The sequence below is a fragment of the Phodopus roborovskii genome, unplaced genomic scaffold, assembly GCF_943737965.1.
Source record: "Phodopus roborovskii unplaced genomic scaffold, PHOROB, whole genome shotgun sequence".
In the NCBI taxonomy this organism is placed as follows: Eukaryota; Metazoa; Chordata; class Mammalia; order Rodentia; family Cricetidae; genus Phodopus; species Phodopus roborovskii.
Genome location: NW_026126629.1, coordinates 5,750,762 through 5,772,500, shown reverse-complemented (window position 1 = coordinate 5,772,500; position 21,739 = coordinate 5,750,762). Strand labels below are relative to the sequence as shown.

The 21,739-nt window shown below is 39.8% G+C and overlaps 1 pseudogene; it reads right to left on the bottom strand.

Annotated features, from left to right (window-relative positions):
* Positions 1-9,536: 9,536 nt before the first annotated feature.
* The window catches only part of LOC127238289 (dolichyl-diphosphooligosaccharide--protein glycosyltransferase subunit STT3A-like), a 126,157-nt pseudogene continuing 113,954 nt past the window's right edge, over positions 9,537-21,739 (bottom strand).

The following is a 21,739-nucleotide window of genomic DNA, read 5'->3' as shown; positions in this document are numbered from 1 at the left end:
TTAGCCATTCTGGCAGGAGTAAGATGGTATCTCAAAGTTGTTTTGATTTGCATTCCCCTGATAGCTAAGGATTTTGAGCACTTTCTTAAGTGTCTTTCAGCCTTTTTGATTTCCTCTATTGAGAATTCTTTCTTCAGTTCTGTACCCCATTTTTTATATAGGGTAATTTGGTGTTTTTGTTGACTAGTTTCTTGAGTTATTTGTATATTTTGAAGATCAGCCCTTTGTCAGATGTAGGATTGGTGAAAATCTTTTACCAGTCTGTGGGCTGCCATTTGGTCTTGTCCACTGTGTCCTTTGCCTTACAGAAGCTTCTAAGTTTGAGGAGGTCCCATTTAATAATTGTTGATCTCAGTGTCTGTGCTCCTGCAGGTATGTTCAGGAAGGAGTCTCCTATACCAATTTGTTCAAGAGTACCTCCTACTTTCTCTTCTAAGAGGTTCAATGTGGCTGGATTGATGTTGAAGTCTTTGAACCATTTGGACTTGAGTTTTGTGCATGGTGACAGACATGGGTCTATGTGCAGTCTCCTACACTCCATCATCCAGTTGTGCCAGCACTATTTGTTGAAGATGTTTTCCTTGCCCCATTGTATTCTTTTAGCTGGTTTGTCGAAAATCAGGTGTTCATAGGTGTGTGGGTTTATATCAGGATTTTCAATTCAATTCCATTGGTCTACCTGTCTATTTTTGTGCCAATACCAGGCTTTTTTCAGAACTATAGCTCTGTAGTAGAACTTAAAGTCAGGGATGGTGATGACTCTTGAAGTTCTTTTATTTAAAGGTTTGCTTTGGCTCTCCTGGGTCTTTTGTTTTTCCAAATAAATTTGATTATTATCCTTTCAAGGTCAGTGAAGAATTGTGCTGGGATTTTAATGGACATTGCATTGAATCTGTAGATTGCTTTTGGAAGATTGCCATTTTTACTTTAATTATCCTACCTATCCAAGAACATGGGAGATCTTTCCATTTTCTTGTATCTTCTTTAAATTCTTTCCTTAGAGCCACAAAGTTCTTATATTGGTCTTTCACTTGTTTGGTAAGCATTACCCCCAAGATACTTTAGGTTGTTTGTACCAATTGTAAAGTGTGCTGTTTCTCTGATTTCTTTCTCAGCCTCTTTGTCGTCTAAAATAAGTAGGGCTACTGATTTTTTGGAGTTTATCTTGTATCCTGCTATTTTGCTGAAGGTGTTTTTCAGCTGTAGGAGTTCCCTGGTAGAGTGTATTGGTTCGTTTATATAAACTATCATATCATCTGCAAATAGAGACAGTTTGACTTCTTCCTTTCCAATTTGGATCCCCTTGATCTCCTTTTGTTGTTTTATAGCTTTAGCTAGAACTTCAAGTACAATCTTGAAGAGATATGGAGAGACAGGGCAGCCTTGCCTTGTTCCTGATTTTAGAGGAATCACCTTAAGATTCTCTCCATTCAGTTTGATGTTGGCTGTTTGTTTGTTGTATAATGCTCTTATTATGTTTAGGTATGTTCCTGTTATCCCTGATCTCTCCAAGACCTTTATCATGAAAGGGTGTTGAATTTTGTCGAAGGCATAACAGGAAACACGTCTACTCTTAGCAGCACTTATTTACTTCAAAAAAAGGATGATGGGTATCGAAAAACCTCCATATAGAATTTGCTTTCATTGTGGAAAAATTAGCCACTGGCAAGAAACTGACCTTGCCTCAACTGCTGACAGTATGTTGTCCAAACTGGATAAGCAGAACACAGTAGAAAGTGAGTGCCGAAGAACTTTGCAAAGACAAGATAGGAGAGTCCTGCTTCACAGAAAGTCTGTTAGATATGCTAGGTAGGCCTGTAGGCCAAAGATGTGTGCCCCCAAATGTTGCAGGTAGCCAACTGTCTCTGTCATTTCTATAGGTTTGGAAGTTGTATGATCTGTGTTTCCAAATACAAATGGGTGGGACATTGTAAATATAATTCTTTCCTGATAATTGATCTTATTATATACAGTCTTGCTCTGTTAGAGTAAAAGCCTCCCATTTTTATTTAGAAAGAAAGAGGGAAATGTTGTAGGGCATTTTAGTTGCACTCTGCCACATCTAAGACTGCCAATAAAGTTTACTTTGAATCAGAGGGCAGAGCTAGCTATTAGCTGACTAAAGATAGCCACCGAGGTTTTGGAGGGCCAAGGGCATATAGAAAGTTATAGGAAGTAATAGTGTGGGCCTTAGAAAGATTCTTGCCCCTTCTTGGGTCAAGGAAGTATGGAGAGAGAAAGTCACTGGTCACTTCTCTGATCTTTCAGGTTCTTACTGCAATATCTTATTCCCAAGTTTTTATTGATAAAGAATAATTAGATAAACACTCTGATCTGTGTTTTCTGATGGTCTCATGTGACTTTTGTGAAAGGGTCATTGGATCTTCAAAGGGGTTGCGACATACAGGTTGAGAAGCAGTGCTTTTGGACATCTCTTGATGCTATCGTGGTCAATGAGAAACTACAACAGCCTAACCCAGGCAGGAAGACAAATTGCATAAACCCCTCAGGAATGAAGGAATGGGTTAGTCCTCCATCACAGGAGCCAAGGCCTACTGAGGTGCTTGCTGAGGGTGGAGAAAATACAGAATGGGTGCTAAAGGAAGTAATTATAAATACCAGTTAAGGCCAGGTGACTAGTTAAAGAAAAGAGAATTATAATTGACATGAGTGTTTCTGTTGTATTTTGTTTAAGAATGCATTTTTTTCCAGATATTTGTGTTTCTCTCCTTTATTGTTTTTATCATGTGATGCAGAATCAATTATTTGGATATCATATTTACGTTTGAGGTAGTAAAAAAAAAAAAAAAAACATCTCCTAAGGGACATTTGCCACATATTCTAAATTTACAATGTGTTTGTAGTTGTACAAGGGATAGTTATATCATGTTAGATATAATTGTGACCTAGTTAAATATATAATATGTTTGCATTGTACATGGAGTAGTTATATCATGTTTCAGTGTTATGATGACCTGGTTGTTGTTTCCATTTAGAAATAAATTGTAACATAAGGAGCTATGATTATGTTACAAGTTGACAAAGGGTAAAATTGTGATCTCTATCCTTGATTGTCAGCTTGACTACATCTGGAATTAAGTAAAACCCAAAATAGATGACACACCTGTGAGGGCTTTCTACATTGTTAGTAGTGCAAAGATAAATTTTTAATTCAGGTCTTTAAGGTGGGAAGACACATACTTTTAAGCCAGATCTTGAGGCAGGAAAGTCTACCTCTAATCTGGGCCACACCTTCTGCTGGAAGCCTCTAAGGATATGGAAGAAGGAGTTTTTGCTCTTTGCCTGCTTATTCTCACCCTGCTAGCAAGTCTATTCCTTCACTGGCATTAGAGCCTATTGGGATAACAGAGTATACTAAAGATCAGCTAAGACATCCAGCTTCATGAACTACGAAACTAGATTCTTGAATTTCCTGTTCATAGCCAGCATGAAAGTCATTCTAATAAATCCCATATGTGTGTGTGTGTGTGTGTGTGTGTGTGTGTGTGTGTGTTATATGTAAAAAACCCATATATACATATACTTGATGGGAGTTGTTATTCTGTATACATTTCTCTTATTGGTTGATGAATAAAACACTGATTGACCAGGTAGGAAGATAAGTGGGGCTAGGATACAAGGAGAATTCTAGGAATTGGAGGCAGAAGTCAGTCGCCATGTAGTGGAGGAAAGAATAAGAGTCTAGACCCTTTCTGGTAAGATAAGACCATGTGGAAATACATAGATTAATAGAAATGGGTTAATAAGCAATACAGAACTAGCCAATAAGAAGCCCTGGCCATCAGCCAACAGTTTCATAATTAATATTAGTCTTTGTATTTTTATTTTGGGGCTGACATGGCTGTGGGACCAGGTTAGTGGAAAAGAATGCTCATAACATATATTGTATAAGTTCTATTATTCTAGAGAACCCTAACACAAATAACTTTTAATTTTTATACTTCTGGAGTCTACATTTTCACTTATAATTTCTACTTGATTATGTTAATGTAGAGATATTTAACTAAGATAATATTTTGTTTCTAATTTCTTAACTCAAATTTTTACCTTTTGATTTAAATCTCTCTTGTTCCTGATCAATATATTAATCTTCATGTGTTCCCTTACCTGTGCCAAATAAACCTGAATAAACTTGTTTTAAATTATCATTTGGTTTTAAGCATTTCATCATCCTCCATCCCATTTTTTTACTCAAAGACTTTTTCAAAAACAGCACAACATTTAGTTTTGAAACATAAGGAAATTTCAAATCTGGTCTCTCATTATTAATTTCCAGTTGTATTACAGTATAACAATGTGATAGAATCACTATGATCCCAATTCTGTGGACGTTATTAAAAACCTTTCTGTGACTGAATCCTAGTGAAGTTCTGAAAATATTTCTCATGTCCTTCAAAAAGAATATTTTCCCTGTCTTTTGTAGAGTTGGGATTCCATGTCAGTCTATCTTCCTGCCTTACTAGCCACAGTATTTTATTCATCAAAAGAGAAACATAATACAGAAGGACTTCCCCATCAAGATCGGTTAAAAACATATCTCACTCAATATTCAGAGTAAATATTATGAAAGGAGTATATGCTGGCAATGACTAAAATCCTTGTTTTGCTTTTCTTTCTTTTCCCCTGATTGCTCAAGTTCACTTTTATTTTTTAGGGTTTCACTTTATCAAAACTGTCCTGCCATCCCTCTATTAGCCAATATTTTTCTTGAGTGAGAGTTTTCATGATTTCATTTTCAGTCTTTGTAATCTTTTCACTTTAAATGTGCTTCCTATGCACAATACAGTGTTAGGTCTCATGCCCTTAAAATTCCTGGGGCTAGCTCACTTAGTCTGCTGGGCCTGCCAGTTACTGCATCAACATTTTGTTTGTTTGTTTGTTTGTTTCAATGTTATGGGCTAACTCACTTGGTGTCCATGGCTTGTCAATAACTGCATCATTTTTTGGTTTTAATTTCATGCAAATTTTTAGAGATGTTCTCTGGGAACATTCCTTAGTCAATACTAACTGCTTGTGGTGATTTGAATGAGAATGGTTTCCATAGACTCATATGTTTGAATAATTGTTCCCAAGTTTGTGGAAAAGTTTTGGACGGATAAGGAGGTGTGGCCTTGTTGGAGGGGGTGTGTCACTAAGGGCTGGCTTTGAAGTTTCGAAAGACTGATACCATTCAGAGTCCCTTCCCTTTCTCTTCCCTGACCCCCTTGTGCTCGTATCTGAAGATGTGATCTCAGTATAGTTTTGTGTGTGTGTGTTTTATTTTGTTTTTTAAAGTTCCATTTATTTTTCTGAAAACATTGTAATTTCATTTTTCTTTATTGCTGAATAAAACCCCATTGTGTATATATACCCCTAAATTATTAGCCATTCATCCATGATGGACTTATAGGCTGTTTCCATTTTCTGGCTATTGTGAACAGAGCAGTAATGAGCATGGATTTGTAGATATTTCTGGACTAGGACATAGAGTGTTTGTATATATGAGAGTGGTATAGCTGTGTCCTGTGGTAGATCTAGTGTTAGTTGTTGAATGACCTCACTCAGTTTTTCCAACTTAGTGTACTTGGAATAGCTTTTTCATAAGCACAAGCTATGAAAGTGCCTCTTGTGCTTGGACACCTATTTGTTTGCATGCATTGTCTGGCACAACCCCTGGTGCAGGATAGGTTACAGAGCGTCTACAGCTCATTCTTCATAACAGTCATCTCATATGTGATCCAAGGATGAATCCATTGATGTCTTTCTCTTTCTGTGTGTGTCTGGGTGAATGTCTGTGTGCTCATGTGAGCATATGTGTTTGTACATACACACCAGAGGAAACACTTAGCTGTTATGCTTCATGCATTATTAACTTTTGTTTTTAAGGTAGGGTCCCTCACTGACTGTGACTTACTAGGATGCCTAAGCTGGCTGTCCAGTGAACTTAAGGGGGCCACATGTCTCCATCTCTTCAGTGCAGTGATTGCAAGCAGACACCACAATGCCTGAGGTTAGAGGTCAACTTCTCATGCTTGCAAGACAAGCACTATGCTGGCTGAGTCTTCTCCTTCTGAATGTCTAAATTTTCTGAATGTCTAAAATGTCTGAATTTCAAATTTTATTATTAATAAAACTAGTAAATCAATTCCCAAGTACAAGGTATAAGTCTGATAAAAATGGCTTTGTCAATTTCCTGTAGGTCAAGGTTAATAAATGTAGGACAATCATAATATATTGTGGGTAAAGAGACTTGAAAATATTGTTATTTTTTTCTAAAACATTTGTTTGATCTTAAAAATAAAAACTCATAGAAGGAAGAAAATGGTTAAAACAAAAATACTGAGAAAACCTGGACATCGATGGCTGAACTCACTGGAAAGATGGTACAGTGGCAGAGAAAGCCCATGCCAAGCCAAGGACTATAAAAGGCACCAACTGATATAATCTCCAAGCAGCTTTTTCTGAAATCATGAATAAAACCTTGATGGGATATGTCATTTTGTAAATATGTTTCTCTTATTGGTTAATGAATAAAGCACTGTTGGCCAATAGGAAAGCAAGATAGGCGAGACTAGGAGACAAGGAGGAGAGAGGAAGTAGTAGGGAGGAGATCCAAGATGGAAGACAGCAAGAGAAGTACGCCAGCCTCTATCTCCGGTAAGATGAGACCACGTGGAAATACTTAGATAAATAGAAATGGGTTAATATTTATGACAGATCTAGATGATAAGAAACTAGTAACTGGCCAACAGAATTATATCTAATACAGCATCTTTGTGTGTTATTTGGGGCTGGTGCAGCTGTGGGATCAGGCTGGTGGGAAAAACTACTCATAACAAAACCTTGAGCCTTTCCCTCAGCATTCTTTTCTTACAGGGATACATGAGACACAATGTATGAGAACAGTCATGTATTTGAGGTTGCATGGTATATTTGCATTGGCTTCAGCAATGGAGGAGAAACGAAAAGCCTGACTGGTGTACCTAGAACTGCTCAGCACAGGTCTAACCACTTTTATGCAGGAGCCCAGCCCTCCCCTGAGGACCACAGCCTCATTCCCTATGCAGAGGGTCTGAACCATATAAAACAGTCCCAAACAAAGGTGGATCCACAAAGTCATCTCTCTGCTCCTGACTATGGATGTGGTGCTCTATGTTCCTACCTTGACTTCCCAGAAATGATTGACAATGACCTGAAATTGTAAGCTGAATAAACCCTTTCTTCCCCATGTAGCTTTTTTTGTCAACCTCTTTTATCACAGCAACAGAAATGAAACTAAAGCAATATTTATTATTATTATTATTATTATTATTATTATTAGTAGTAGTAGTAGTAGTAGTAGTAATAATAATAGTAGTAGTAGTAGTAATAGTAGTAGTAGTAGTAGTGGTAGTAGTAGTGGTGAAATGGTTTTCCTTCAGACTGAAACATTCCCTTATGGAGATAATTATGAGATTCAAGAGGCTCAGGAAACAAACAAGGCACCTGAGACTGCCCCTTCTCAGGGCCTTATAAGCAATAAATAATCCCTGGAGAGAGGAGACACTTCAGTGGAACTGACTGTAAGTTGTGGACAGAGGCAGTTTTTGTGAGTACTCACCCATGCTAACATGTGATTTTTAGTGATGCAACTGTCATGTCACCAATGAACTGTTGATAACTCCAATAAAGCTGGTGCTTCAGCAAACTGAATTAGATAGAGCCATTTCTTTGGAATGTCAATATCCTCTCCACCTGGAAGGAAACTTTGCAGGAAAGGTGACATATATGGCATTTCTGTGTCACTGTGTTTGGGCCATTGTACCCTGAACACTGCAGCATCTGTGCTGTCTGTTTGCTCACATGTTCTACATGAAATGTGTTTAGTTATAAGCTCTTCTATCTCCTGCAGCTTCCCATCATCCACTGCTGCAGCTTTCCCTGGGGGGTGGCTGACTGCATTTCTCCTGGAGCCTTCTCTCACTCTCCTAAAAATTGCATGCTTTATTGAAGGGCGTGTGTGTTTATGTGTGCATGTGTGCTATGGTGTTTGCATGTGTATGTGTGCCATGTGGAGGTCAGACAACAGCTTTCTAGAATTGGTTCTCTCCACTCTGTGGGGAGGGGGGAGAGCCCATGTTTTCAGGCTTTGGGCAAATGCCCTTGACTAACAAGCCATCTGGCTGACCCCCTGCCCCATCTCTATTTCTCTATTGTTTTGTGGTTTTCATGGCTACACATGTTTCTTATTCTTAAAAATATGCTTCTAATAGCTTGCTGATGTAGACAGTGTGTTTTCGTTTCCTTGCTCTCTCTCTTCTTCTCTTTCTCATTCTTCTGTTTGGGTTTTAATTGTTTTACCCTTTTTTACAAATTAAATTTATATTTTAGGGAACTTCATATTTTTCAAAACAATTCTGAAGATAGTAGGGGAAGAGTCTATTGAACCCATCCTATTTTCTCTGGTGTTAATATCACACATTGATCTGTCACATTTTCATGCTTAATGAACCTACATTGTCACACTGGTGTTGATCCACATGATACTTAGACTCTCTTTCCCTTTTTCAGGTAATGCTTTTTCTACACCAAATTACCACCAAAAATATCACAATTTATCAAAGCACCATTCTCCTACTTTCCCATAAGGTGTGGCGTTTCTCGGATATCTTTCCTTTGTCATATCTTGATACCATTGAGGAATACATAGAGATACTTTGTAGACACTCTTTTAGATGGAAAGACTGGAGTTGTTGGTTCTTGTGAGTTACAAGAAGGAAGCAAATTAAGAGTACATATTATCAGCATGCCTGTCATTGATGGAGATCTTCATAAGGAACTTAGCTGGTGCTTGTGCTTCTCTATGGAAGACAATAAATAAGATACATTAAGACCCACTTTATTTGACCAAAACCATGACATTTTGTTTGACAACCTACTCAGAATTATGAAAATCCTTTCAATTCGCCTAACCATATCATCTAGGGCAAATTTCCAGATTATTCTAACTCCATCCCTCTGTTCTTATAAACTGCATTAGAAAAACAAAAACAGATAAAAAAAAAATAAACCTCAGCATCCTCAACACGATGTGCTCAGTACCCAGTTTATCAAAGACCAATGCCACATCCATGTCCTTGGCAGGCCTTGATGATGCAGGCATTTACCACATAGATCCTGGCCAGCTAGTGTTCTGAGCTTCATCCTACATCAAGCTCAAAGATCTTTACTGCCAATGTCAAGGTTTCATATTTAGTCAAAGCCTTGTAGATGCTTGGCTTCTGGGTAGACATGCCCAAAGCTCTAGTAACACATTTTGTATTGTACAAATGACAGCTGAGAAACACAAGAGAAGCCCCAAGGTCCACAGGACACTCCCAACTTGGAGTAGACTAGTCATTCTCCTTGATATGTTTTTTTTTTCTTTTCTCGTTTTGTTTTTCTCTGTGTGGCCTTGGCTGCCTTATAACTCTTGGCTGACCTTGAACTCAGATATCTGCCTGCCTCGGCCTCCTGGGTGCTGGGATTAAAGGAGTACACCACTGCTACCATCACCATCACCACCCAGTATGACTTCCTGTATCTGTGCTTCTTCTAATCCAGACCAGCCAAAGAAACTTGCTGGAACCATCAAAGCAATACTCAGTGAACCCTCCAAAAATATCAAGCACATATCTGGCATCAAGCTTCCTCAAAATTTCATAGAATATTTTTTCTTCTGTGGAGGCCATTGGCACCCTCCCAAGAAATGTGGTTATTATGCCATGTGTTATCATCCACTGAAATGATCTAATTTGCCACCACGGTAATTTGGTAGCCACAATCTGACCATCATGTGGCATTTCATCCTCTGGAATATTATGAGGAAGCTAATAATATGCTCCTCAGAAATCATCAAAAGTGATCCTATTGCCATGCAACTACAGGCAGATAGTGTGATTGAGGTGTGGAGTAAGGCCTCACTGGTCATCCAAGCAGAATGCAAAGTGTATGTGATAAGTAAGAATGCTCTCACCAGTATCATCACACTTGACTCTTGGTTTTTTTTTTTTTTTTTTTTTTTTTTTTTTTTTTGTTTTGTTTTGTTTTGTTTTGTTTTTGGCAGGGGGTTGTTTCTTTCTTCTTTTTTTAAAGAATTTTTTTATTTTATATAATTTTTATTTAAATTAGAAACAAGCTTGTTTTACATCTCAATCCCAGTTCCCACACCCTCCCATCATCCCCTGTTTCCATCTACCAAACCCCATCCCATCCCTTTTCTGCTCCCCAGGGAGGGTGAGGCCTTCCATAGGGAGCCTTCAAAGTCTGTCATATCATTTGAAGCAGGGCCCAGGCCCTCCCCTATGTGTCTTGGCTGAGAAAGTATCCCTTTATATGGAATGGGCTCCCAACGTCCATTTATATACTGGGGATAAATACTGATCCACTACCAGAGGCCCCATAGATTGCCAAGTCCTCCCAGCTAACACCACATTCAGGGAGTCTGGGTTGGTCCTATGTTGGTTTCCCAGTTATTACTCTGGAGTCCATGAGCTCCCCCTTGTTCAGGTCAGCAGTTTCTATGGGTTCTCCAGCCTGGTCTTGACCCCTTTGCTCATCACTCCTCCCTCTCTGCAACTGGATTCCAGGTGTTCAGCTCAGTGTTTAGCTGTGGATGTCTGCTTCTGTTTCCATCAGCTACTGGATGAAGGCTCTAGGATGGCATATGTGGTAGTCATCAATCTCATTATCAGAGAATGGCATTTAAGGTAGCCTCTCCACTATTGCTTAGAATGTTAGTTGGTGTCATCCTTGTAGGTCTCTGGAAATTTCCCTAGTGCCAGATTTCTCTTAAAACCTATAATGGCTCCCTCTATTATGCTATCTCTTTTCTTGCTCTCCTCTGTTCTTTCCCTGATTCTTTATTCTTAATAGAGTAAATGGAAACCTGGTGCTTCTTGCCCTTCTTGTCTGACTTATGTCCAGATTCTTCATTTATACGAACAGCACCAGGGAAACACCAATGCCAGAAAGAATGCACATAACAGGTGCCAATGTCAGTACTGGATACAACATTACAGCTGAACAATACTTTCAGGTCACACCATACATGGTGGTAACATCTGAGCACCAGACAGTTTGCTAAAGCAGTAATAGAAGGCAACTGGAAACAGGAGCTGAAGATGAAAATTGTAGGAGGACCTGTCCACAGTCAGATGCTCAGACTGGGTGGCAGTAGTAGGGATACTGTTCTTAGCCTAAGAAGGTTGCATACATGAATAGAAAAGCCCTGTCCAGGGAGAAAAATTCCTTGCCAGCATAAAGAGAGTTCCAAGCATGAAGAGGACAAAGCCAACCAGGGAGATGACACTCCCAAAAAGAATTTCAAGTTGCCATGGATTCAATTTCATACAGACAATCCACAAAGACATGGATCTATCAGAGACCAAACACTCCAAAGGCTGCCATGAGTTCTGATGAAAGGACAGCTGCAAGTCCACAATGGAGATTTGCTGGGAAAGAATGACACCAGGGCAATAAACACTGCTGTAAGCTACATGGGGAAAATGTCTCTTTGCACAAAGAGGGTCAACTAGATCAGAAACACATGGCCTCCCCATGAAGAGACCACTGGGCTGCCCAACAGATGGAACCAGTTTTCACTGCCTTGATCCATATATACTTGGTGAGGAGCATGCAAAAGATAGTGATGCTTTCGTCATCATTAGAGTCAGCAGCAGGTGGAAAATATCCAGAACTATAGCAATCATGGCTGCAGCTAGAAGCACAGCTCTTGCCTCCTTGACTTCTTTGGTAAGGTGGTCTACAACGATGATGGTGAAGTAGAACAGAGGGGCCATTCTGAATAGACCTTTGGAGCATTGATAGTGTTGTAATTTAAGAAAAGTGGTGTGAGAGAAAGACCGAACAGAGAGACTTTTTTATTATTATTAAGGAAAGGGATCATAAAAATGGGAACCGGAAGTGGGGACACCAACCTCCAGAGACAGGAGCAGTAGGAAAGGAAAGAGGTTTGGGGAGGGAGGGAGGAAGGGAAAAAGAGAGGGGTTGGAGTAGGGAGGGGGAGAGAGGGAAGGAGGGAGGCAGAGAGGGAGAGACAGAAAGAAAAAGAGAGGGAGGGAGAGAGAGATTGAGATTGAGAGAGAGAGAGAGAGAGAGAGAGAGACTGCACTGCAGCCACTGATTCTTTCCCCTTCTGTTTTCTCCGAGCCTTGACCTGAGGGATGGTGCTATCTGTCCGGAGGCTGGGTCTCCTTGGAGTCAGTCAGCTCACTCTTGAAACACCCTTAGAGATACTTGCAGAGGTTGGTCCAATTGTGCTTTGATAACTCCTATGCACTTTCTAATCTGGTCAAGCTGACAGGATGAACCATCATACCAGACCATTTATTAAGTAGAGATGGGACTTAGTTTAGCAGTTTAGCGTATGTCCTAGAACATGGCCTCAAGGTCTTCTCAGCTTCTAGTGAGGGCCTCATCCTGCTCACTGGATATACAGAGCTGGGAGCATGTGCATATGAGAGATTGGAGTCTGCTCTGACCTATTACAGCCCACTCAAGATCTGACCCAGTCTCTCCTGATCAACACCGAGGATATAGGAAAGGCAGTCCCCCATGGTCCAGTCACCTCCCACTAAGTCTCACCTCTTAACAGTCTCATGTTCTCTTAATACTCTTGTGCTGGAGGCTAAGTTTCTTGGGGGACAACTGTATCTAAACCACAGAATCACCCATAATGTGACTTTTAAAGCATGTATACAGGGACTGAAGAGGTTTGGTAGTTAAGGCCCCTTGCTGGTCTTACAGAAGACCAGAATTTGATTTCAAACACTATTTTAGGCGGCTCATAACTGCCTATAACTTCAGCTCCAAGAGATCCATCCAGCATCCTCTTCTGTACTTCATGGGCACCCATACACATATGCACATACAAACATACACAAACAACTAAAAAGTAATAAAATAAATCATTAGGAAAAATAACACAAGCACTTTGAGATTTGCTGCTGCTGCTGCTATTTATAAGTCTACTGATTTTGGTGATCATATAATGCCATCTATCAGTCATAACTGAATCTTACACAGTCCCTTCCCTAAAAATACTTGGTGTATTTAACCCTTTTTCTGGAACACCAAAAGCCACTGTTTTTCTTTTCATTATAGTTTAGTTTTCTGGAAAATGTCATGTACTTTGAGGCACACAGAATGTGGCCTTTAAGACATTCTGTTACGTAGCAGTATGCATTCAAGGTTTACTCAGTTTCCAGCTTGATTACATGTCATCTTTTTCCTGAATAATATTTTATGTGTGTCTAACATATTTTCGTCCTTTGCAGACATGGCTGCTTCTAGTCTGGGTGATCATGACTGGAGCTGCTCCAGAAGTCCTGTGAAGCTTCTTCCTGGAGCTATCTTTTCAAAGCAGACATACTGTTTGATCATGTGGTATTCTGCTTGGAAGAAACTAAGAAGCTGTTTCCCAGAGTGGCTGTGTGACCCCTTACCCTAGCATTAGTAGATGTGCATCCCGGACTCTCTTTATCATCACTAGCATTTTGGACTGCCATTTTTAATTTTAGCTATTCCAAGATTTTATTGCAATATCCAACTACTATTTTAATCTGCAACTCCATAATAGTTTATCTATTCAGCATGATCTTTATCCTGTTTATTTTCCATGAATTAAAATAGGCTTCTGTGGCTAGAAATATGGCTCAGAGGTTAAGAGAACTGTTGCTCTTACAAGACTGGAGTTCTGTTCTTAGAGCCCAGATCAGATGGCTCCCAATGACCTGTAACTCCAGCTGCAGACAACCCAATGCCCTCTTCTGGTCTCTGAGGGTAACACAAACACACACACACACACACACACACACACATCTTTAAGACAGTTTTACTTTCTTATTGAATTTTTAGTATATTTTTAGAAATTTTAGAAGCTGGTTCTTTATCAGTCATGTGTTTTATAGACATTTCCTCTCAGTCTTATCTTTTCATTCTTTTAACAGTCATTTCACAGAGAAAAATAAAGTCCAACTCAGGAATTTTCCTGTGCTTTTTTATATAAAGTAAGTTTTCATACACAATGTAGTTCTTGTTTTTTAAATTCCGTTACAACTTCTTGCAATTCAATTGATTCATCAAGATCATTCATAATTTGCTATAGTTGTATTAGGGATTACCATGCCTGCCATTCAGCATATTATGACAATTTGCTAAGTCATAGTTACATGCCACCATGATGGAGATGCCATCATAGTGTTGTAGCATCATGTGCTACTCACATATTTGTGGTGATGCAGATGTAAACCAGCCAACTGTGTTGCTTAGCTACAGAAGTAGAGTACATACATCATGTATGGTTTATACTAAATGGTTTAGCTCAGCAGGGGAACCCTGACTGGTACAGGAAAACTTTTTTTTGTTTTGTTTTGTTTTTGTTTTTTGGTTCGATGAACTCTTCCTAGGCTCTAAGTGAGATTGGCTTAGGAGTGAAGTTCTAGAAAGCCCAACAGCTATCAGAACCACAGTTAGACTCTTGTCTCAGAATCCAAAGAATGAAATTCAGATACCACAAAAGGTAAATTTTAGAGAGAGAGAATCAATATAGAGGAGAGAGGGAGAAGAGAGAGAAAGAGAGATCCTGTATATAGAAGGGCTTTCAGGAAGTAGGTTGCCATTGAGCTAATAGTCTGTGAGGTTTTAAAGGACATCTGGCAGAAACTGGGTTGAGACATGGGCAGGGGATGCAGTGCTTGGTCCAGTTAGCCAATCCCAAGGCATCCAGGTATAGTCTCAGCTTCAACCCTTCACATAGAGCTTCCAGGAAGGGTAAGAACTTATCTGGAACCTAGAGCCAGAATGCTTTTCTGGCATTTTGACCCCCAACAAGGACATTATCAGAACTGATACTTTTGAGTTCCTGCTTTTCCTTACCAATTTCTATCTCTTGCTCTCATCTCTACCTATGTTCAAGGCCCTGAGTTCAGTCCCCAGCACAGAGATAAGAAGGAACAAGACTGCTCCTGTGCTACACTAACGTGTGCTCCTTAGCAATAAAAACCATCTGTGCCTGCTCTTCTGACTGTGTCCTCTAGCCTGCGTGTGTTGTCTCCACTGATGCTCATGTGGTGATGGATTTTCTACATCATTTCTGAGTGTGCACTCATCATTTAGTGATCCATGGCTCATTAGCTGCACTTTTTGATATTTTGCTTTTACTTCTGTACTCCTTTTTTTTTACCATGCTCATCTATGTTGAGTATTTGTGCATGTGTATGTTAAGTGCTTGTGTATGTGTGTTGACAATTTCATAGTTATCTTGCTTGACATTTCAAGTTTCAGGAAACTACAGATTAATGACTGTCATTTTGAAATCTTTTTTCATATATGATCACATGAAACATTCATTGTTTTCTTATCCTTCCCCTGCCTTTCCTCTGGTTTTCCAATTAAACATTATTAATGCCTCTTAAAGTGTGTCCAAGGATTTTTAGATGGAATGTATTAGTAGTTTTGTTGTTGCTTTTGAAAATTCCTTTTTCTTTTTTGTGTTTCAATTTGTAAAGTTTCTACTTACTCATATTCAGGCTCAGCAATGATTTCCTTTGTTATGTTCAACCCACTGATGAACCTGCCAGCGAGATTCTGTACTCTTTATTTTTGTCCTTTCATTCCTAGCATTTTCCTGTTGATTTTTAGATTCCTCGTCTTTGTGTTTGCATCAGCCATTTACTTTTTGTGTCTCTCTTTCTCCCACTAGGTGCCTTGACATATTAATCATGGTTAATTTAAATTCCCCTGTCTGTTCATCTAAAACCTGTGTCATGTCTGACCCTCCCCCCCCACACTTGCCTTGTCTTTTCAGAAAGTTTTTTCTTTGATTTTTGGTATGCTTTTTGCATTGTTTTCTTGTTTCTTGTAATATTTTTTGTAAGCTAGACATGTTGTGTCATTTAATAGGCACCATGGTTAATGAGTCTTGGTGTGAGGTTTTGTGTTAATCTAGCTTGAACTTGAGCCTGTGTTCATGTTTCCTGTAGCTGTAGTTGCAAAAGGTTTTACATTCTGTCACGGTTTTTGATTCTGTGTTGGTAATCAGAAGGGTGGAGAAGAGGGAGAGGGGCACCTGCAACTTTATGATTAGACTACATTTGCTTATTTTAATGAGGTTGTATACTTGGCCCTGACATTATCAAATGTTGCCTCACCCATGCTCCCACATATGATATTGCATATTTGCTTCAAATATTAACAATACCAGCTATTATTTAATGAAAAAAAACAGTATTTCAAGGAAAACACAATTTTTGGTTAGAAACAATTTAAGTGAAAATTTAAAAGCTGGGACTATTACCTTAAACGATCATATCTAATATTTGAAAACATCACTTGATATATATTTCTGTTGACATCAAATTGTTATACCTATACACCATAAATATCTTTTATATTATCAGTCTACATAGAGACAATTGATTTCCAAGTTAACATTGTTATCTATGTAGTTATTAACCCACTACTGTTACAGATTTTAAGTTAACTTTAAATTTTACAGATCCTTGTTAAATCACACTCAATAAACTTATAAATCCTAAAATACAGAAAGCTAAATTTTCAAAAGAAAAATCCAAGTTTTAAAGATAGTAAATGAAACCAAGAGAAGGGGCTGGTATCCACTTAGGCATCTTGCCATTTGTAACCTCTGTGGGAAATAGTTTACTTCTTAGTTATTCTCAAGCTCAGTGTTCTTAAGTTTCCTGAGCTGCTCTGTTTTGTTCTGTCTTCCTGTCATGGAGTCAGGTGGAAACCCTGACCTATTTGGAGGGAACTTTTATACAAACATGCAAGGATCTTGAGCAGACAAGTCAAACTCCAACTCCAGAACCAGCCTTTTCAGTAAAGCAGAATAACATAAAAGAACTTTTCAATATTATCTGTAGCTGAAAGACATTGCATCTGTAAGACTAAACCCAGAGAACCCAGAGTCATAACCAGTCTCTCTCTCTCTCTCTCTCTCTCTCTCTCTCTCTGTGTGTGTGTGTGTGTGTGAGAGAGAGAGAGAGAGAGAGAGAGAGAAAGAGAGAGCAGATATGAGCAGATAACCTGAAATACTTTTATCTCTTAGCTGTTAGAGATACAAGCAAGACTTTTCAAGCTTGGAGAGGCAGAAACACAAGTTGGCCACAAACATAAGGCAAAAAAAGGTCTCCTATGCTACCTAAATTGGGGTAGCTAGAAGTTTAGAGGCCCAGCAGAGGTAGCTGGTATTCTGACATTCAATGTGGATATAAGCCAGGGCCTGGAGAATGAGAAGCGAACCATGGATTATAAGGGGGAGGCTCCATAGACCATCCTAGCATTCTATTTTGTGAAGTTAGCAAAACTGATTTAGATATTAAACATGGGTTCTGAGTTTGGCCATTTGTCCATATATATTGAGGCCAGATTTGGGCAGAGCTGAACCTGTGAACTTGGTATGAGTGTTATAGATTAGCTTGCAGCCAGGCTGAAGTTGTATACTTTGGAATGCAAGATTTGGAGCCCATAGCAGAGGCCCTAGAATCCAGATAAAAATAGGGGTCATTATCCACTCATATAGAGCATACTATAAATCTCCAAATGACCAAACATGCCTTGGAAGTAAATGGGCATTTCCCAACTCCTACAGGTCCAGTGTTAGGGCACTGCAGAGCCAGTGGAAGTTTCTCACGGTTGATCAAGTGGTAGAGCAGTGGAGAATTCCAAGAATTAGAATTCTTAGCCAAACTTCCTCTTAAAGAGTAGGCATTCTTTGGTGCCCTGAACTGAGTGGTGCTTAGCTTAAGACAGAAAGAAGGAAGCTGGAGTGAGCTCCCATACCTAACCAGAGCACCTCAGAGTTAGGTTCACGGTTACCTTCTCCAGGAGTTTTGCCATGTTGCATGAATGTTCTGACCCAATGCAGTGTGACCTCCTACCTAGGTCAGACTGTATCAGGGAGAGTCAGGAAGGTGAAAGGTAAAGGGTGGAGACAAAGAGTTAAAAGAAAGGCTGTCTTTCCCTGGTCCTTTTGAGCCTGGTGCTGGGGAGTGTATGAGAGCCAGGGAGGTTTGTGCATGGGTGGGTCTGAGCCGCTACTCAGATTTCCCTTTCTCAGTCTTCAGTACTATGAATTAGGTTGTTACAAAGCTTAGAGAGATATAAAGAGAAAAGAAAGAATTGGTCTGACCACATGCTTATTCAAGACAGGGTTCTCATGTACTCACATATAAAATATATGTATGGGATGGGTGGAGGGAGTTCCCTTCTGGACCTGCTTGATTTGGATGCAAGGGAAGCTGGGAAGTATAGAGTTTAGGAGAAATTTTCAGAAAGAGAAAGACAAGCCATTTGCAATTCTTTTTTTCCTTTTCATTCTCCTCTACTAACTAGTAACCCGGAGGTGGAGTGTGTGGGAACAATCCGAGAAAATCACCATGGGAAATGCAAGCATGAGAGCTGCTTTTGTGCAGTGTTTCTGCTGCTCTACCAGTTAAAAATCCATATGCATGTATCCGCTCCAAACTGCAAACTGTGCTGTTTAGGTCATTGTACATGTGCCTTAAATACCCCCACATTTTACTTAAAACTTGAGTTGCAGGATGCAAACACGAACAGCAACATTTGTGCTAATTATCCAGAATGTTAACTTTATTTAGAATAACATTAAAAAGCAAGTAAAATGTACCATGCCACTTGCAAGAGACAGCAGAAACAGGGTTTAGGAGTTTTATACTTAGTGATTTTATGAATACTCCTTTCTCTTGATGTTTTATTTATTATTATTGCTCTTTCTTTTCATCATGTTTCTGTCTGTTTTTGTTTTGAGTCAGGGTCTCACTGCAGTTGAGGCTGGCCTGGAACTTTCTTTGTAGGCCAGGCTGGCCTCAAATTGGCATTATAATCCAGTATGGCTTCAAAGTCATGCAATTATCCTGACTCAGCTTTCCAAGATCTGGGCTTGCAGGTGTGAACTACCAGTCTGGTGTTTCTTCTGTTTTGTGATAATTACCTAGCTGGCTCTGAAGCAGTAGGCTAGTTGTCTACACAATTTCAACCAGATTCTGTTCTCCGAGGTGGCAGGATGTTTACTCACCAGCAGGGACCACAGAGGAGGCAGGAATGGTAGATGCTCAGAATCCTCTGCAGGACAGAAGATTGATGCTGGGTAGGGTGGGATTCTACTAGCATCTCACACCATGTTGGATGCCCAAGATCTTGACTAACGTTGATGGCAGAGAAAAAACCTCAATAGTGCTGAGTAGTGTGTATATTTCCCAGGGCTGCTCTAACAAACTGCCCCCATCATTGGTCACTTGGGGCAGCATATACCAGCCTCTTTCACTTCCATATGTCTCAGGTTCACCTGTACAGCCAACAGAGGAGTTGGCTTCCTTGCCATTGGTTCTGTTTACTACTCAGCTGGGAGTATGTTCTGCTATTAGCAAAACCACAAGGTGCATCTTCTCTGATTGCTGAAGTGCCATTGGAGGATGACTGTGATTCCATGGCTCCCTCCAGGGCAGTCAGGGTTGTCACTCCACTTCCATATCATTTACCTCCTTTGTAAGGTCTCTTTTGCTATGTATGATAGCATTGCTCCTAGGTTCCAGGGGGCAGGATATAGGTGGTTTGGAGGGGTCATATTTAGATGATGAGGCCTACCATTCAAATGGAGTTGACTGCTCCATTTGGAAGTTGCTCAAAACAAAATAGAACAGTTTTGTAAATGGCCTGAGGTGTCTGTCTGCTTCTATACCAAATTTCAAACAAGGAAAGGCAAAATAAAATAACATCAAGACACTGGCAAGTATTGAAGATGTTTGTTTCCACATGGTCCCACAGGTGATTAGCCCCAAATGAACACACAAAAACATATTAATTTATAAACTGTTTGATTCCTCCTCCATGTGGCATCTCTGTGGCCTCTCTGCCTTCCTCTGCCCAACCTTCTCATCTCCTAGACCTGCCTATCTTCTTGCCTCTACTGGACAATCTATGTTTTATTTATCAACCAATAAGAGAAACATATACAGAAGAACATCCCCAAACAAGTATTAGTCTCTGATACCAGCCGCACAACACTGGCCAGAGCTAACCTCTGAATATCCTGCATTTATGAATAGTAGCTAACTCTCCTCATATTGTTGCTTAAAGCACCAGGCAGGAGAGGCAAAGCGCACTTTAAGTAATAAATATTTGAGAACTCAATTTCCCTTCAGTTTATTTATGACAACATCAGGTATTTCTTATGGATAAATAGGGACCCATATCACAATGGAGGAGTGAGAAATATCTTTGGGAAAGTTGATCAAGTCCATGGAAATCCTCAGCGGTTCAGATTTTCTTAATGCTTTCTGTAATAGGATGACAGATTATGATCACTGAGTGTTCCCCAAGTCACTTTCTGTCCCACCAAGCCCACTCATATTGTGTTCAGTATATTTCTTTTGTACCTGGTAGGGTGAGAATGGGCATTTGTAGTAGCAGAGCATCCCTACTTCCATCACTGTGTCTGGCTCTTTCAATGATAATATCTGTCAGGTTAGTGCTGTTGACCACCCACACCTCTGGAGAAGATACACGAGACAGTGCAAGGAAGTCAGCTTTGACTCATGTCTGCCACTGTCTGAACTGGAGGTTGCAGGACTGGCTCCAGCTGCTTCCCAACCTTGATCCTTTCTGTTTCCACTCCTCCCCTTTGGCAGCATTGGTATAGTGTTTGTCATCTTGATGCATACAGTGGAGTTATTTACAAGCTACAAAACTCCCGATAGCCAGCCTCTATCCCCAAAGCTCTTCTTACACATTGTCTGTAGGTCTAAGACCCGAGTCCCCTTTGTTTGTAAATTTTATTACAATCACAGATTGTAATATGCTCTTCACACGGTCTCTCTCTTCTGCCTGTAATTGTTCTGAACCCAATAGTTGCAAGATGAATGATCTTTCATGTCTGGATGTTCCCCAAGTATGAGAAATTCTTGAATATAGCTATAGATCAGTCATTAAAACTGAGAAAGTAAACAATTAGAGATTTTTATTTGTAGGTATAGATCTTATTGAAGCAATGTCATTAACTAATAACATCAGGACATCCTGATGGAATATGAAGTTTTATTTTTTTGGAGATGAGAATGTGTTTGTAATGTGTTTTGAAAATCTTTGGTCAACACATTGTAATTGTACTCTTAATGAGGTTCATTGTGACCCTTTTGCGCATGGATGTAAACAGTGATCAGACTAGTCAACAAAATTCCCCTCTCCTTCTCACATCTTCACCTGAGCTCCTCTTCGCTGTAGGAGGTTATGGTCTGTGATCACCCTACTCATGTAGGGTACTGGTATAGGTGGAGAAATAGAAAACCAGCATTGCTTCAGTGAAGGTAGAACAGTTCAAGAAAGGCTCCGTTAGTAGTAGCAGATGCTTCTGGACTGTTCCTGGCATCTCAGAAAGAGTCCTTTGCAGGGAAAAGCATTTGGGAGGTCAAGAGGGGATAGACATGGAACTAAAATCAAGCCTTGTACCTGAGAGCACAGCTTCATCAGGACCTCCCCTTGCCTGCCTATAAGGCATCAAATGAGGTGTCCTGAAAGTCCTGGCGTTCTCACCACCGTTACCCTGCAGCTCTAGGGTGGAATCCAGAATGTTCACACAGCTGAAGCTGCTTCCAAACAGTGGCTCAGAACAAGACGACCTCCAAGCAACAGAGGTTCCTGAAAGGTTGATGCCCAAGCAAAG